The sequence below is a fragment of the Maylandia zebra genome, linkage group LG1 (genome assembly GCF_041146795.1).
Source record: "Maylandia zebra isolate NMK-2024a linkage group LG1, Mzebra_GT3a, whole genome shotgun sequence".
Classification (NCBI taxonomy): Eukaryota; Metazoa; Chordata; class Actinopteri; order Cichliformes; family Cichlidae; genus Maylandia; species Maylandia zebra.
The window spans coordinates 21341967-21355389 of record NC_135167.1 but is presented as its reverse complement, the minus strand read 5'-3'; positions in this window follow the sequence as shown (position 1 = coordinate 21355389).

Genomic DNA, 13423 nt, shown 5'->3' with positions numbered 1-13423 from the left:
AAGTGCCTTCCAAAAGTCCTACAAGGTTAAACTCAAACTTAAGTATCTTGAAAATTTGCGAACATGGTTATAAGCTTTTCTGCATCTTTGACGAACTTCATCCTCCTTTTGTTCACAGTCTAAAAAAAGATTAGGTCAAAGTCTATTTCTTAGAAATATTTCTGACTTTATGAAAGACAGCAAACACCTCTTTCAATTTTGGTGTATGGTAGAGGTAACGTACATGTCAAAGCCACATTTAGTGGCTGTTTAGTTAACTGTTGTTGTTTTGGTTGTGTATGTGTTTGCCTGTATATCACCTTGGGAAGTTCAGCTTTTCCTTTTTACTTCCTGTTGCTGAGTAAAACAATGCACAAGGCTTTCACTCTGAATCAAATTTGTCCTTTTTGGCCACAGAGATGAATCTCACTTCTAACAGTACTTTGGGTTCTTTCTCTTTAGATATTTTGTACAATGCATCCAACAGCCATTACAATGAAATAAAGGAGTGACTCAGTGCATGGTATTTTGAACAGGCCAAGCCTGCTGCTATAGTTGGTCTGTTTCCGAGTAGGCCTGACACAACTCTGGCCTAGCTGAAAAGGCCCAGCTTGGAGTTAATGTGAAAAGACAATTGCATAGGATGAAAAACTCGACATGGTTTTGTTGGACTTGTCATTCTTTGGTGCATAGCTGTGAGGAAAGCCTAGGAACCATCTCAATGTTATTTGTGCTTTTTGACCCATATTTGGGACAGCTTTCACAAAGCCCTTGTGAGAATGTTGAAACAATGGAGAGGCCCTTTCAAATGAGGGACAGGCCACAATTCCGGCCAAGCCATCTTGGACCTGCTTCATTGAAAGAGTTTGTGTCCAAAAGGCTGACATCATAGCAAAGCTAATGGCTGATTTAGCCATGCTGAAAAAAGGAAATGATAATGAGCTAATGATTTTTATTAATGTTAATTTAATTATGAATTATTATTATTATTCTGCATTCAAAGATACCTAAAGAACAAGGCATCATGTCACAGACTCAAATTTTAAATGTAATACATGAACCCCCCAAAGATAAAATTCCCAAATATTAGATTTATTTAAAAAAAAATTAAGTTATTTATTATTTTGCCACGAGTGATGTCACATAGACACATATTCTTCTCAAACAGAGATGATACTGAAAATATATTTCTGTCTCTGTAAATCAGATTTTCTGAGCACAGTTGTTAGGAACACTGGGTTGCTAAATGAACTTTTGAAAATCCACATGGGACAATATTTCAGAAAATGTAATTTTGCATATGTTTCACATCATTGCATCTCCTCAGTGCATTTGTCTCCCAAAGCATTTGACTGCACGTCTGTAGGGAAGAATGAATGCGTAATGTTTTTTTAAAAGCATCTCTGCTCCCTCAGCTTTTTTGAAAAATTTAACAAAAAAAAGATTTTTCTTTCTTGGAATATGCGTTACTCTCGCTAAGCTATCACTGAGCTCTCTCATGCATATGTGAATTACACACCTTTATGAATATGGAAATGTTGCGAGAATGCCTCATTAATTAGTAATTCATGCATTTTTCACAAGCCCAATACGTTCCCAATGTAGTCTGATGGTTTATCAGCCAGAAGTTTAAAAAAGGGGGATTCATCATCACGTTTTCAGATGTTTTCAGTTACATCTGTAATTTGTGTAATTCAGTGAATATGATTTGTGTAGCTTTCTTTATGGTTGTATCGCTGCAGCTGTCTCATGATCTATAGGTTTCTGTTTAGAATGTGCAAGCGCACTTTTAATGTTAACAAGCATACTTCTCAATTTAGATAGTAATTAAAATGCGAGCATGTCTGTTTTACTCAATATGTTTCTTTTGATTTAATAGCTACGTATGTAGTTTCATGTTAAGAGTGACATGAAGAAAACATGAGATACCAAAAGAGAAATCTCATGTAATACACGTGCAGGAATGTGAAGTTAGAATGCCCAAGTGCTACAAATTCAACGACCTTCACAGAAATATTTCAACCAGATTTTGCAATCTCTGTCTTCAATGAAAAACATGTTTTTTGTTATTTTTCTATTTAAGGTGAGGACAGAAAACCGAATACTTACTGCAGGATTTAAATATCTTACAGTGTGCATATAAATTGCCCATAATTGTGTGTGTGTGCTTGATTTAAAAAAATGCACAAAAATAGATTCCAGAGTAATATTAAAATATTGTCTATGAAGTTGTTATATCTTGTGTACAGCAGTACTGTCCTGATGTTTGAACAAGCCATGTTAAATCATTACCACCATCACAAAAATACTCGCAGAGACAAAGTGCAAACACAGTATATCAGTGAGCAGGACAGACAAAAGTCTTACACCATGAATTTAACATGAAAGCATAGAAGCAGAAGCTCTTGGTGATGTTGCCTTTTCTGCTGGGGATTAAAGTCTGCTACCTTACGGATGCAGACACTTTGTGCTGGACTCCCTATTGGCACCAGATTTATTTATGTAAATAGACGGGATTCCCTTTGTTGTAAACATGAGTGTAGGCTAAAGAAACGGTGCCAAGAGACTTTCAAGCAGTTAGTGTATGACGGCGGGTCAGGGAGTTATAATACACACAAAAAATCTGTCATCATAAAAATGTATACCACTTTAAAATTCAAAAGTGTAACATTAAATCAGTCATCAAGATTATGTTAAATTAAACAGTTGAATAATGGGTTGTGTTGGGTGGAGGGTGGATTTAATGTCTTTGCTCTCTGAGCGACAGTAATGTTAAAATGTCTCGAGCCAACCTCTCATTTCTTAATATTTTGCTTTCAAGGATCCAGACTTTGCTACAATTTTTTAAAGTGGTCTTGAGGAATAGTTCTTCAGGTTTTTTGTTGTTGTTGTTTTGCTGCTTAACACTGATCTATGAGATTATTCAAGGCCGAAAATTACACCTAACCAAAGAGATGAACCAGTGTTGTGTCTACACATAACTGTTAACTTAGTAAATGACAAATTTAAATTGTATCTTCAGATACTTTGTTAGTAGCAGCCTTTTTTCCCCAATTAGATTGGTTGAAGGAATAAAATTGTATTTTTGCACCAACATGGTGGTTCTCAGTGAGCTCGTAGCCCAGCAATTGATATAGTTCAGCATGGTTTGTAGTGTATCATTAAAAAAAACTGGACAAGCACCAGACGGAAGAAAAAGCAGCAAGCCTAAAAACTATAGTCATGTCCTTAAGACACAGGAAAATAAAATCCAGTGAAGACCTGACATAGGACCCGAGGGGTACATCTGAAACTTCAGTGGATTCATCTACCGTTTACTGAAGCCTCATCAGGAATGGTCTCAGTGGAAACATGGCTATCAAGCAGCCGTTCTTAAGGAAGGGAAACAGGCAGAAAAGACTGAGGTATGCCAAGTCACACAAAATCAGTGGACACACGTCTTATGGAGTGATGAATCCACATTTGAAATTTGTGTTTCAAATCATCATCAGCATGTATCAAAGAGGTCACGCGATAGGTGGAGGTTGCATTTCAGCCAGTGAGGTAGGGGATGGAATTGCAAATACAGAAAAGTGCAGTCAGATTTTGATCCACCATGCATTACCATCTGGAAAGTATTTAATTATGACCATGATCCCAAACACACTGTCAATGCAGTAAAACCATACCTGGGTAGAAAAATAAACAATGAAATACACTCACCCATGGACCTAAACCGTGAAGCTGTGTTTAAGAATAAAGGTGTTTATGCCAAATATTCACTTTTGAGATTTGTGTACAAGCTCTGTTCTTGCCTTTTATTCTGTATTTCCATGTATGTTTGTACATGTTTCAATAAACTGTTGCAACTATGTTTCATTTTCCTAACAAAGTATCAGAAACAGTGGGAGGCTCAACACTTGCACAGTACTTTATGACAAAAGTAAAGTTTGGTGGCTCGTGGTATCATAAAGCAAAAACGACAAACTGTGTTTTTCAGTGAAGAACGTGATGCCGTTCAGTTATCCTTTTAAACATAATGTTCAGGTCTATGATAACAAGCATTTTTTTCTTTAAATACCCATTTGGGTTGTGATTTGATCATATTAGTCAATATCACTGAAACGCAGTTACAAAAGTCACACAGCACATAGCGGTGAATCACATATTAGGTCTGAAGGTAAGCTTTAATACAATTATAGTGTGAAACAAAGTGATGATATGACAAATTATTCAACAGATTTCTCTCAGGAAGTAATAAGCAATTATTTTTGAAATGAGTAATAAATAATCATTAAATTATTATTACTTGAAGTTGACTGAGTAATGACTCCAACGGTGCGCGGCAGCAGGCAGATCTAGTCTTTGTGCGTGCCCATTTCCAAACTGTTGCTGTTGTTGATCGTCAGTCAAGCTTTAAATGCCGCTTCTTGCATCTCAATGTGATTTCAATTATGATTTCATGGATGAATTACCTAATGTACTCATGTATGTTATGAAACATGTGGTTAAGTTTACAAGTGACTTAATGTCCAGACAGCAAGCTGACGCAAGATCCCTGCCCTCTACTTCACCGCAGAGCTTTGCTGCAGCCACCATGCCTTCAGATGAAAGGCCTACCGGTATTTATTTTGCCAAGACAATCCAGGAGGCCAAAGAAACATACAGGACCGGAGAAACCCCACTGTTAAAATGAGAATCTGCAATTTAAGCTTGTCAAAACGCCTGCAAGTCCACCAAGTATTTACACAAAAGGAACCAAAGATAAGGCAATGACAGGGAATAAGAACACAGTTACATTCCCAATTTGTGTAGTGCTAAGTGGTAAGAACAATATTTAGTTATATACACCAGAGCAGTACTGGAGTGTGTAAATATTTTTGGCCTGCATCGATATACTTGTATTTTCCTTCTACTTTGCTTTATTTCTTAATTCCAGTTTGGTTTTTATTTATCTTATAACTATTACCATTTAACACAGTAGCGGTGATGAAAATCCAGTGGAAGATAACATTGTCTCCTCTGCAAATTCAACATATTACAAATTATATTACACCAAGTTTGTCAAGCATTTGAGTTCTAATAATTAGTATGCAATCATATAGATGCACATGACATTAAATATTCATTTAGTCATTCCTTGAGGAATAATGGTGATGGAAACATCTTGGAAGTTGTTTTCTATTTTTAATGACTTTTTTTTTTTTTAACAAAGCCAAGAAAAGCCAATTGTGATGAGATTCATAATTTTTGTTTCTGTAGCAAAAGCGACACATGCAAATGCTTCTGCACGTGGAGGTTGAGATAACGCTTTCACGTTAACCCAAGGAGTTAAGTGTTATCCCATATATTTAAGCAGAGCAGTTCTACGTCTCTGAACCCTTCCCTTATTCACACACCAGCTGAAGAGATTGACATAGTAATAAACTGATGTTAATTAGGCACACTTTAAAATTCTCCGTTCTGCTTTTCTCCATGCCCTGGTGGAGCTGGTGGCTTATTAAATCATTTGCTGCTCTTGGGTGATCTTCTTTTGAATCTTGGCCTGACCCTCGGGGCACAATTTATTTTTATTTCAAAAAAATTTTACCAGCAAATTTTGTATTAGTTCAAGAGAATTACAAATCATTATTACACAGGCAGACACTTCAAACATTTTGTTTAAGAGCTTTCTGCTCGAAGATGCATCAAAGGAGATGCTCACACAGATTACTGTTACACTGGCATATATCCATTCATTAGCACACTAAGTTGGCATGACCATGTTTTGTACACGACCCACAAAGTTCTATCTGTGGCAGTCATACTTTAAGCATCGGTTACAAACAGAAAAGAACTGATTTCAAAGCACAAATATTACACAATGGCAAAAAAGTTTATGCACATTTGATGCTGCGATAAGGGAAGTTCAGTACGGTAGTGAAAATCCGTTTCTAATGGATTAAGATTGGTCAAAACAAAATCTCTTCTGCTTCACTTAAAATCTTCATCAATGCACCACGCAGGATGGGGAGCAGGCTAAATGATGTCTTTGATCATAAAAAAGGTTAAGGAAAAAATTACAAGCAGTGACAATCAATACCGAATTATGTGTTGAGATGCTGCAAATGAATGCATCACGAAAACCCCCCAACATGTATAAAAGTTAAAGGAAGGGGGGAAAGGGAAAGAAAGAAAAAATAATACGAAAAAATTAAAAGCTTGAGTTATAGAAAGAAACAAAATCATACGATGCATGCAATATATACACACAGTGATGGATTCTTTTTGAAATGAGTCACATTTCAAAGAGCGGAACGGCACCACGGGTCAGGTTAATGTAACTTTAGTTGTGGTAGGGTTGAGTATTATTAATTCAAGTGTTGTAGCTTGGCATAGTGGCCCCAGGTGTTACTGCAACCACTATGCCAACATACATTTACAACACAAATGTGACAGAAAAAATACCCACTACTTGAAAAGGATGCAATGGTTTAATGGTAATCTAATCTAATGATGTGAGCAAAATATCCTCAAGAACTTGTTTCTGTAGAGTTAAAAATGCAGCTATAACAACAGATTTGAAGTATTCATTGATAATGCAGTACTAATAGTGAGATTTTGAAAATACATACATTATTTAGAGCAAATAATTACTACCTGGAACATGTAACTAATTGAAAGATGTGCATATATTTCTTAGAGCCTTCTTTCCCAATGTTGACAAGACTACAGATGAATTCCTACTGGTTCTCCAAACAGCTAAGAGCTCTGAAGTGAATGCATTGTCTTTGTATTATCATCCAATCAGATGTCATATTCACCGTTCATTAAAACCAGTTTATTTGTAAGACTCAAAGAAAAGTTGTGAACTATGCTATTATTAGGATTTATATGCTTGCAGCATGACCAGTGGAACAAAAACTAGTCGTAGTATCAATTATAGTGGCATGATTAATGCGGCTTTGTTTCTCAGTCCCCACAGAGCTACTGAGGGTAATTGAGATAGCTGGCTACAGAATACAGCCAGCTAGCTCAATTACCCTCAACCCAGAGGTAGCAAAGTCTTTTGATTTACCCTGCCTTTTAAATATCTAGTGTAATTCTAATAAGTCTCATTATATGCCACTGCCTCAGTACTGGACAGCAAATTATAAACGCTGAGAAAGATCACAGGAACATCCAGAATATTCAGCCTCAGTGCCTTATGAGCAATCACAATTAAAACGAAAGCGCCAAAAACACAATTTGTTCAAATATCCAACATGTGATTATGCTTAGAATAAAGAACCCTTCAGTCATTCAGACTGTTAGCCATAGTAGATATTTAAGACAAAGAAACATTTCTTTTAAAAATGCCTTTGGGTTTGAGATATTTTGAAAAAACAAAAAAACAAAATTGTAGTTATAGTGAAATGTCAGTATTAGACGCATCATGGGAAAGGTTAAGGAATAAAAATTACAAGTAGTGACAACTGATTCTGAATTATGTTTCAGATGCGGCAAAGTAATGCATCGCAACATAAATGTAAGTTAAAGAAAGAGGGTGAGGGAAAAGGGAGGAAAGATATAATGTTCCAGTGGCATAGAGTTCGGAAAATATCTTAATAATGAACATCAGAGAGAAGCCTCCTATTTATTTAAGCTGCTGGCAATATAATGTGCATTACACATGAAAAGAGAAAGAAGGAACTGAGATCATATTGAAACGTATTAATTTATCAGTTTATTGGTTTTGCAGCTAAGTATGGGGTATTTCATTTAAGGATTTGGCAGTTATCACCGCTGTGGATTTGTGCACCAAAGATATAAAAGCGCTTGTATCAAAAAAATAAAAGGAGAAAAAGAAAATCTCACTCACTTTTTTAAAAGTTACCGTGCAGTGGAAAAAAAAAAAAGATTGAATGAATTATTGCAATCCATTTATGTTGTTAATTCGTGGGATAAATAGTGTTGGTGCCCTGAATATCTAAGTTGTCAGAAATTTGGCACCTTGTTGAGACACATGTTCGCTTCTGGAATCGATGCAGCAAAATCAAACTTTTGCCGTCTGTTTCATATTAAGACTCTGGGTTTAAAAGCTTTAAACTAGTCCGCTAAACTGTAATGCAGTTTTTCCAGACCCCGTGTTCTCAATGTGGCTCCTACAGTTAAGGATGTAATGGTGTGTGGTTTGAAATATAATGTTGGCTCCCTGGAACAGCTGTCATCTGGTTTTCTTGTGACTCTGTCCCCCATTATAGGCCTCACATATAGGTATGATTATGAGTGAGCATTCACAAGACAAGATGTGGAAGGGAAATGGAAGCTGTTAAAATTCACTTCAGGAATAAAAAAAAAAAAACAAGAAAAAAAAGACTGAATTTGAGAACTGGCTTTATTGCCATTTGGTAACTCTTGCGGTTAAACTTACAAATGTACTTGAGCATTTAAGTTTAATGGATTAATTGCTGCATGATTCACCAAAAGACTACGATTTTTCCTAGGGACATTCAAAAAGCAGATTAACATCTAGATTCACACAGTGTTTGGAAAAATCTTTTGCTTATGGCAAACAACTGGTGACACTTTTATTAAAGAAACAAATAATTAAAGTGAGTTTATGCTGCAGTGGAAACAGTGTGCTGTAACTAATGTCTCAGAATCACATGGAAGCATCATGCCAAACGTTTAGCACAAACGCTGTAGATAGAAAAGAGCGTGAGATCGTGTTCGCCTCAACCAGAAGATCAGCTCTGATGGCATTTGCTGAAGAAATGCATTAAGTAACATTAAGTTTGTGAATGCAGGTGAGATGCTAAAAATGGTATCTACCAAAGGCTAATATTAATGAAGTAACCTGAGCTGCTATGGTTGCAAATATGAAAATTTATACTTTGAAGACATCTGCATATGAATATGTAGCCAAGAGACAAAATTTGCTGTACCTGAAGCTTTCCGCTTTGTGGTCTGCTTGAAGGCCGGGTTCTATTGACCAATCATGTTTGAGAGGGCTTTGATTATTTACAGGAAAAGTTCATGTGGAGAGCAAATAATGGAACCAATTATCCATTTGTATCTGTTATCGTCAAATCAATCAGAAACAATAACCGGTGCACAAAAGGTTATTCTGACTAAATTGGCCATCAGTCCTGTAGCGAGCCAATGGGCTCCCAGGTTGAACTTATTAAACACCATCAGCTAAGAACCTGCACTTTACATGGTGTACAGTAATTCACAAGTATGTGTGACAGAGCAATTTCGTTCTACTTTGTGTTGTATTTGGTTTTTGTTTTGGTGTGATATTTTCTGCTGACCGAGTTTTGGTTTTAATAAAAAATACAGTTAGGGTGAACGCAGGTTTTCAAAGCCTGCTTCAGGGGCTTTTATTCTGATTTTAGCCTTCATGATATTTTCTTAACTTGCTTGTGTAAAGTTCAAGCTATGCCAAATTTATGCTCAAGTAGATGATGAATATCAAAGAGAAAGAAGTGCAGTGTGTGTGTTTCAAAATTCTTCTCTCTTATTCTTTCAAAGCAGTCTTAAAAGTCCAGAAATGTCAAATTTGCTTCTATCCATCTTTGTCTCTGTTAAACTGATTTCTTGTTCCTATGAGCCACTGTGTTAAGGGAAAGAAATGACCTGAAAAACAACTTTTGATTTTCGTTCATTCACAGTCTCAATATGTAAACCAGTGGGTTAGAGCATTTCCCTCCATTACCTCTATGTATTAATAGGTATGTGCACTCACCAGCCACTTCATTAGGTAAAGGTGGCAATAATGGACTGGACCCCCTTTTACCTTCAGAACTGTTTTAATTCTCCATGGCACAGATTCAAAGAGAAGATGGAAAGAGATTTTACTTCACAGATTTTGCTCTATATTGACATGATAGCAGCAGTACAACAGCACAGTTGTTGCAGATTTGTTAGCTGCACATCAATGATATGAATCTACTTTTCCACCACATCCCAAAGGTGGATTGAGATCTGGATCTGGTGCCCCTTGGAGTGCAGCGAGCTCACTGTCATGTGTCAGAAACCAGTTTGAGATTATTTGATCTTTGTAACATGTTTCATTATCCTCCTGGAAGCAGTAATCAGAAGTTTGGTACAATATGGTCCAAAAGGGATGGGCATGGTCAGCAAAACTACTCAGGTAGCCTGTGGCATTTAAACACTACTCACTATACTTGATACACTTGGTTACTAATAGATGCAAGTTGGGGGAAATAATATCTGACCATACCCCAAATGTTCCCTCACACTATTAATATACGACCAGCAGCAGCATCCTGAACTGTTAATGAAATGGAGAATGGATCCATGCTTTCATGGTGTTTATGTCACACTCTGACATGACCATCTAAATGTCACAGCAGAAATTAAGACTTTAACCCATCTTCCCATCTTCTCCTGTCCACTGTAGTGTCCTGTTCATAGCTGACAGGCATGACACCCTGTATAGTCTAATGCTGGTGTAGCTGTGGATGATGTGATGTGTGTCAGAGGTGCTCTTCTGCATACTTTTGTGGTAACAAGAATTTGTCTGAGTTACTACTGCCTTTCAAAGCATTCTGGCCATCGTCCTCTGATCTCTGCTTTATCTTACAATATAAAGCTCCTCGAGGCATCTGTTGTTGTGATTTGGCACTAAAATAAATCTGAATTCAACTGAAAGTGAATCCATGGTTGAATCAACTGTGCATATGTTGACTACATATTTGAAGACAGTACTGTTCCAGCACATATCAAACATGGTTGTCATTTACCACTAGCCCTACCCTCCCTTGTCTAAAAGACCTCAGAATTCCTTCGACTGCTTCTGTCCTGTATCACAAATATCGCCTACCTCCTGGAGAGTGTTGTTTACTTGGTTGGCTATTGTGAAGGGGTTTCTCATGACCATGGAAATGACTCTCCCATCATCTACTACTGTTGTCTTCTGTGGACGTCCAGGTCTTTTTGATTTGCTGAGTTCACGAGTGCTTTCTTTCTTTCTCAGGATGCACCAAACTGTAGATTTTGTCACTAATAATATTGTATGGAGTTGATTTGAGGTGTGGTGCTTGCAAAATTTTGCTCTAAACATGCAATCAAAGGAGCTCACCATGTATGTGAAAACAAGGAAAATACATGGTCAATTGGGTTAAGCTCCATGCAGGTGTTTCATACTCCATGCAGTGTGAAACAAGCCATCCTCAAGCTGTGAAAACATAAAAAACCCACCCAACAGCAAAAACTTCCAAATGCAAGCACCACACCCCAAATCAACTCCAGGCCACTCATCTGCTTAATTGATAATGACATCGAACAAGGTTCTTTACATTTTAGTCAGCCAAACTGTAAATGAACAAAAGGATCAAGCAGAAATGTCACTATTGCATAAGTTGCCAGTTTGCTCTTGGCTTAGATTACAGTGTGAGCGAAGCCATCTGCTAGCCTACAAGAAAGCCAGCAGTAATTTGGTTTTAGAGATCATATGGCAGGCCACTGAGCGTTGAAGTACCAGATTATCTGTGTTTCCTATAATTTGATCCTGAACTTATTCTTTCATGTTGACAAACACTCACCCTAATTGCATGTTCAGTAGGCCTAGAATGAGTAACAGTGCTGGCCAATTAAACAAAAATATACATGCGTTATTTCCTCAACTCTCTAGTTTCAGTTCCTAATGAAAGTATGGAAGTCCTGAAAACAATCAAAATTTGAGCAGAAACACCACACACTGGTGTAGTCGAAAGAAAGCAAATGGAAATGGAATTCATCAAACTTGGTCTCAGGTTGCAGATTAAAGATGAACGGCAGAATGATGGGGGTTTATCAAAAACATTTCTCGCTATTATTAAACGATGTCACCCCCCCCCCCCTCCCCCAAAAGTACTAGTCTTCATTAATGTGCCCAAACTATCATCAGCTTGTTTAATGCCCGTAATATCACCATATTGTTTACACTCCCTACAAACACTGGAAATAAAGACCAGCTGGGCAGCTTGGAAACTAAAGGAGGTGGCGAGAAAGACTAGGAGACAGGGTAGGCATAGGTGGGTGGATTGGTGAGGCGTGAGGTGGAGTGACAGGCTACTTAGATGTGCTCCTTCACTTTGCATTAGAGTGTACAATATCAGGCACAGGGAGCCAAAGTGAGGCCAGGTTTCAGGCAATGGTCAGGCCTGGAGCGATGGATCACTTACCTTAAGAAATCAAAGTTAGTGGCAGAAGATCTGATCTGGAGTGGGGCCCAGCAGTACAGAAAGAAAAGTGTGAAACCTGGAGAAAGAGAGACACTCATTGAGGAAATCCATTACCACTGGAGAAGCCAAGAAGCATGAAAGGAGCTGTCTTGTTAAATTGGCTGCTTGATAAAGCAGGTCTTTGGCTGGGGAGCCACTCACAGTCACCACTAGCGACACCAGACAGAGGAAAGAGAGAGGCCCTTATTGATACAGTGAAATGTTGAGTCACTGCAGTCCACCCTCAGTGCTTCACTAAAAAAAAACTACAAGCGGGAAATGTGTTCTCAACAGGTTTCTCCAGTAATTTTCACTTTTGCGACATCAAAAATATACATTATATAAACATTATGTACATGGTGCCTTATTTTTTTTTTGCAGCCAATGCAAAGCATTACAACAGAAGTAACAGTCATTAGTTTTGCGTGTTGCATTTTTTAAAGATGTGTTAGTGTTAGTTTATTGCATAGAATCACAAACAGATACAAAATAATCATGCAGGTGGAGAAAGAACTACCCAATGTCACCTGGTAGAGGACTTTTTATGATGGTCTGGTTACCTTTACAAAAATTTCAGCTATCTGTAGGTTAATTTACAAATAAACTAGGCTAATAGCTGCCCAGAGCTTGGAGAAGAAAGGTCTAATTCTCCTGAGGTTATGTACAGCAAGAATAGCTAAACAGGCCAGAAGATCCACTGAGCTTGTTGACATTATGTATTGTAACTTTGTATTGACCTTCACAGTGTCTCCTGTGTACATATTTGAGTTTGAAAGATTGGTGTTGGCAATGCCTCTTGTGGACCAAGGTGAGTGGCATCAGGTACGTTCAACCTGCAGTCTATGACCACTGACCCTTTAATCGTCTTGGCTCACTTAAGCTGCTGGTGGATCCCCCAGTAGATTTGTTTTTAATGCGATGTGATTTTTTTTCCCCGCAAAGCCCCCCCTTTTTTTTTTATCTTCTTCCTGCTGTGGGGCTGAAACCCCAATGAAGCTGTGTCAAGCCTCAAATCCCTTACATTAGGACGAGCAGGGGAAAACCAACTCTGTAATATCTTAAAGGATATTACATCTAATGAATTGATGAAGGGTTTGTGCATTAGATTTGAAAATACGTCATTGTTAGAAGGCAATTTCTTTTAGTGCATTCCATCTTTTTCCTTGATGGCAAAAAAGACTAGACAAGACAGACAGACAGACAGACAGACAGACAGATATCCATAAATTATTATTCAGTTGAATCAAATTCTGCCACACTTGATACTTGATAAA